The sequence below is a fragment of the Acomys russatus genome, chromosome 14 (assembly GCF_903995435.1).
Source record: "Acomys russatus chromosome 14, mAcoRus1.1, whole genome shotgun sequence".
NCBI lineage: Eukaryota > Metazoa > Chordata > Mammalia > Rodentia > Muridae > Acomys > Acomys russatus.
Window position 1 is genome coordinate 37,443,490 of NC_067150.1, and position 6,433 is coordinate 37,449,922.

Consider the following 6,433-nt stretch of genomic DNA (forward strand, 5'->3'; position numbering starts at 1 on the left):
GAGGCAGAGATAGGTGGATCTCTGAAATGGAGGCCAGTATGGTCTACAGAGTGACCTCCAGGACAGCCAGGGCTATACAGAAAAGCCCTGTCTCAAAAAACCCAAAAATAAGTAAGGTACACCAAAAGTCCCCAGTCCCCCTCCCTTTTTTTTTTTTTTTTTTTTTTTTTTTGGTTTTTTGAGACAGGGTTTCTCTGTCAAAAGCCCTTTTAACTATTGTCCCTCAAAACATTTTTCTAGCTCATGGAATGAACTAGAAAAATAGTCCTCAAAAAATAAAGGATGCTATTGAATCATCATCATCCCAATGAATAATTTGTGGGTTTTTTTTTTTTTTTCAGTTTCTCCCAAGGTTGATATTCAGAAATACAAGCCATTTTATCAAATAAATTAATAAGGTAAAAGGGAATCACCAAATTGACACGTTAGCTGACAAATCAGTAGTATGTTTGTAGCTTCACCCACTAAGCTGAGTAGCTAGGTCTGTGGGCCTGTGCTAGCAGCCATCTTTACCACTTAAACTTTTCCCCCCTCGGAGACAGGGATTCTCTATGTAACCTTGGCTGTCCCGGACTTGCTTTGTAGACCAGGCTGGCCTTGAACTCACAGTGACCCACCTGCCTCTGCCTCCCCAGTGCTGGGACGTTTTTTATTTTTATTTTTTACATGCAAGTATGTCTGTGTGAATGTGTGCACATGATTGTAAGTGCACTCAGACATCAGAGGTGTTATGTTCTCTGGAGCTGGAGTTACAGGTGGTTGCTTGATGTGGATGCTGGGAAGTGAACTTGGAACTCAGTGCTTTGCTTTGCAAGAACAACATGCACTCTTATTTTATTTGTTTGTTTGTGTTTGTTCATTTTAGGCAGGGTCTCCTAATGTCCCTGGCTGACCTGGAACTCTATACGCAGATATGGCTGACCTCAAACTTAGAGATGTCTGCCTTCTGGCACTAAAGGTATGTGCTACCACACCTAGGCAATGTGCACTCTTAACAGTAGAACCATCTCTCCAGCCTTTTTCCTGCCTTTTTTTTTTTTTTTTTTTTTTTTTTTTTTTGTACTGGGATTTCATGACCAGCTGGTTTTGTTTGTTTGTTTTTTTAACAGATGTTACCAAATTACTACCAAATATATATATATATATTTAAAATTTCAGCATAAGCCAAGCATAGTGGCACACACCTGTAATCCCAGCACTTGGGAGGCAGAGGCAGGCAGAGATCTGAATTCAAGGCCAGCTTGGTCTACAGAGAGAGTTCCAGGACAGCCAAGACTACACAGAGAAAATTTAAAAAATTTTACAGTTTAACCAATACTATCACCAACATATCACCTACCAATAAAAAAAGAAGGGAGAAGGGACAAAGTAATACTTAAATATTATTGGGTTTTTATTTGGTTGATTGTTTGACTTGGGTTTGGAATTTATTTATTCATTCATTTATTTATTTATTTATTTATTTCAATTTTCTTTTTTTGTTTTTTGAGACATGTTTATCCAGGTAGCCCTGCTGTTCTAAAACTCTGTAAAACAGGCTGGCCTCAAACTCAGATATCCACCAGCCTCTGCCTCCCAAGTACTGGGATTAAAGGCGCCATCACCAACCACCCCCACCAACCCCTGGGTTATTGTTGTTGCTGCTGCTGTTGTTGTTGTTGTTGTTTTGGTTTTTCGAGACAGAGTTTCTCTGTGTAGCTTGGCTGTCCTGGACTTGCTTTTGTAGAGTGGCCTGGCCTCGAACTCACAGTGAGCCGACTGCCTCTGCCTCCTGAGTGCTGAGATTAGAGGCATGCGCCACCGCACCCAGCACCCAGCTGTAAGTTTTATTTTTAATTATGTGTATGTGTGTGGTCTGTTTGTGGGTTTGTACAAGTTAATAAAGGTGCCATGGAGACCAGAGGTGTCGAATAACCCTGGAGTCACAGGTAATTGAGAGCTAGGAATTGAACTCCATCCTCTGCAAGAGCAGTGTATGCTCTTAACCACTGAGCCAGCTCTCCAGCCTTTGAGGTTTCTTCTTTTTTTTTCTTGTTTGGTTTTTGGTTTTTTTGTTTGTTTGTTTGTTTTGTTTTTTCTTTTTTCTTTTCTTTTTTTTCTTTTTTTTTTTCTTTTTTTTTGGTTTTTCGAGACCAGGTTTCTCTGTGTAGCCTTGGCTGTCCTGGGCTCACTTTGTAGACCAGGCTAGCCTCGAACTCACAGCGATCCGCCTGCCTCTGCCTCCTGAGTGCTGGGATTAAAGGCGTGCGCCACCACGCCTGGCTCTTTGATGTTTCTTTAAAACGCACTTTCATGTAACTCAGGTTGTCCCTGAATGCCTGACCTCCACCTCCCAAGTGTGTGCTACCCACACTAGCTAGTAACGATTTCAATTTACATTTTTTCATTATTAATAAAGTTACATGATTCTTGGTCATTTGAGTTTCTCCTGTGAACTATTTCTCCATATTCTTTGTTCATTTCTCTGTCACCTTGTTTGGATGGTTCCGTTGATTCGTGGGGACTCCCCACTGTGTAGCAAATGGGTCCTAATATGTGATTTGTACTTTATGACTGTTACTTTCTTACCTCAGCAACTGCAATAACACTACTGACAGCTAGTGTTCACCGAGTGTTTTCAGTGTGCCAAACCCCATACCAAGTGCTTCACACCAATTTACCTCACTGAGGGTTTCTTTTCATCTTTCTGACACAGGATCTCACTATTTAGCTCTGGCTGGCTTGTGCCTTGTTTGGTACACAGACCAGGCTAGACCAGACTGACCTAGAACAGAGGGGAGCCTACCACGAGCTGGGGTTACAGGTGTGCCACCTCCTCACAGCTTTATATTATAAGGCTCATTTCACTGTTACCCTGGTTCACAAATGAAGAACTTAGGAACAGACAGGTGAAGCAAGGACACCATGGTCTCCCACACAGTACGTGAAAGAACCAGGATGCTGAGGGTATTAGGGTGCTTCAGGTTCTACAGACATGCTGCATGTTTAAGGGGAAACTTGTCCAGTTGTGAGTTGTTGTTGCCTGCCCCCATAGGTTTTAAGGATGCTTTCTTTAACATAAGATGGTAAAAGTATTCTTTTTTTTTTTTTTTTTTTCCCAGACAGGGTTTCTCTGTGTGGCCTTGGCTGTCCTGGACTCACTTTATAGACCAGACTGGCCTCAAACTCACAGCAATCCTCCTGCCTCTGCCTCTTAGTGTGCTGGGATTACAGGAGAGCACCACCACTCCTGGCTGATGGTGATAATATTCTATTTTTCCTCTAGTTCAGTTTTAATGTTAAGCTCTTTTTTTTAAATACCTACACAATTTTTTCAAGATTTATTTATTATTATGTATACAATGTTCTGCCTGCGTGTATGCCTGCATTCCAGAAGAGGGCACCAGATCTCATTATAGATGGTTGTGAGGCACCATGTGGTTGCCGGGAGTTGAACTCAGGACCTCTGGAAGAGCAGTCAGTGCTCTTAACCTCTGAGCCATCTAATGTTAAGCTCTTAACTATACCTGAAGCTTATTTGTGGATGAGACATAGATTTGGCCTTTCTCTCCTTCCGAGTGGATTGCCAATAGTCCCAATGGCAGTTATTGAATAATGCATCTATTTTTCTCTGATATGAATGTTATCTTTATACACACCCAATTTCCACATATACATTAACCTATTCCCTGTTATTGTTGTTTTAGTGCTAGGGCTCAAGGTCAGGCCTTTATGCATGCCAAGCAGATGCTCTGCCCTTAGCTTGAGCCCACGGTTTTGTTTTATCATTTTATTTTTTTATTTTGTTGAGATAAGAGTCTTGTTAAATCAGACCACCCTTGAATTCATTCTGTAGCCCAGGCTGGTCTTGAACTCTAGATCCTCCTGCCTCAGCCTCCCACATACCTGGAGAAATAGATTTTTCTTACTTTATAAATGTCACCAACACTGGCCATGAACTCCAGTTCTCATGTCTGCACCTCCCAGATGCTGAGATCAAATTTCCTCACTGTACTAAGTTGGCCAGACTGATGTAGACTGTGTGGGGTGACAGCCTGGTAACGCCTGGTGTGGGGGCTCACACCTGTAATCACACCCAGTCCTTGGGAGATAGAAACAGGAAAGTTGCTGAAGGTTTGAGGCCAACCAGGGCTACAGAATGAGTTTCAGGGCAGCCAAGGCTACAGAATGAGATCTTGGAAAGAGAGAGTGAGAGCAAGTGAGAAAATCAACCTCCCTTTTCCTGATTACAGTCATTGATAACACTTACCTGGTTTCTCTTTTTGGGGTGCTGGGATTGCACTTAGATCCTTACACCTGCTAGACCTATATGTTCTGCCACTGGACCACACCTCTCAGCCCTCAGCTACCGTATTTAAGAAGTTTCCATTTCTTATGTCTTTGGATTGGCACCCTTGTGGTTGAGAGATTTGCCAGGGGCACCAAACACAATAATCCCAATCTTTCTATATAAAATGTATTCAAGCAAATATCAAATACATTTCTGGGATATTTAAAAAAAAAAAAGAAGTTTCTTTCCTTTTTTTTTTTTTTTTTACAATCAGAATGACTGCAGGATTCTTTTTTTTTTGTTTTGTTTTGTTTTGTTTTTCGAGACAGGGTTTCTCTGTGTAGCCTTGACTGTCCTGGACTCACTTTGTAGACCAGGCTGGCCTCGAACTCACAGCGATCCGCCTGCCTCTGCCTCCCGAGTGCTGGGATTAAAGGCGTGCACCACCACGCCCGGCCTAATGACTGCAGGATTTTACCAAGGACTTTCCACCTCTGGTAGATGATATGAGGGCATAATCCTATAGTTTTCCTCCTTCAAGCTGCCAGTGCCCCACAGCTCTTCATCTTATCGATGAGTATGTTGGTATGTCTTGGGGTGCTAATACTTGAAAGCTTTCCAAAGCAACTGATCCTTCATATGACTGGTGGGAAGTGATCAGGTCATAAGGATTCTCGGGAAGACACCATCAAAGGCACAAATGGATTCAAATGTAGATGAGGCAACCATCTCATAGCTGTGGCAGGTTAAATGCTCAGAAAAAACAAGCACAGGTCTTTCTGCTGGATCCTGGTGATTGGTCTGTTGACTGGCATTCTCTCATCCCTTTAATCTTGCTCCTCCAGTGTAGGCTCAATTTTCTTAGCAATTATATTTTATTACAAACTTATTAACCAAGAGTACCTCACTTATAACCTGACTAACCTAAACAATAGGAAAAGGAGATTAAAGAATACAATAATAAAACCGTAAGAATATCAGTTCCGAGGAACAATTCTCCTGGCATAATCAGCAGGATTTCTTCTGCTGGAACCTGGAGCAACCGGAACCTGGAGCCTCAGTGTGGTGGTGCATGCCTTTAATCTCAGCAGAGGCAGGTGGATCACTGTGAGTTCGAGGCCAGCCTGGTCTACAAAGCAAGCCCAGGATACCGGAGCCTGGAGCGCGGAAGCCTTCCCTGGAGTGGTTCTGTCTAGGAGCGTCTTGAAGTGGAGCGATGAACAGCCAAAACTATCCCAACTCTCCAAAGGCCCTGCCTCCTGTTTTTGGCTCACATTTATATCTCCTCTCAGAATTTGTTCAAAGATGTTTTTCAGCTGGTTAACAATCGATCTCCCAACCGGGCGTGGTGGCACACGCCTTTAATCCCAGCACTTGGGAGGCAGAGGCAGGCGGATCAATGTGAGTTCGAGGCCAGCCTGGTCTACAAAGTGAGTCCATGATGGCCAAGGCTACACAGAGAAACTCTGTCTCGAAAAAAAAAAAAAAAATCGATCTCCCCCACACAGTAGTTCAACTTCTAAGGGGATAAACATCACTTGCTCTCTCACAAATCTTTTTTTCATCTCCCACTTGTGATCAAACAAAAAGCATGTTTATCTCTCCTTCATGCCAGTCTCCTGAAAATACTTCCAATTTTAAGGTTTAAATTTCACCTCTTCCATATATATATATATATATATATACATATATATGTATATATATACACACACATACACACAACATATATATACACACACATATATATATACATATAGAGAGACACAGAGAGAGAAAGAGAGAGAGAGAGAGAGAGAGAGAGAGAGAGAGAGAGAGAGAGAGAGGTTTCTCTGTGTAACCTTGGCTGTCCTGGACTTGCTTTGTAGACCAGACTGGTCTCGAACTCACAGAGATCAGCTTGCCTCTGCCTCTCCGAGTACTGGGAGAACACAGTACCCATCATTTTTTAAAAAATAACTTATTTGCATTGGTGTTTTGCTTGCATGTATATCTGTCTGTGAGAGGATGTAGGATACTCTGAAACTGTAGTTACAGACAGTTGTGAACTGCCATGTGGATGCAGAGAATTGAACTCAGGTCCTCTGGAAGAGCAGCCAGTGTTCTTAACCACTGAGCCATCTCTCCAGCCCCATGTTTTTATTTTTTGAGGCAGGATTTCTGTGT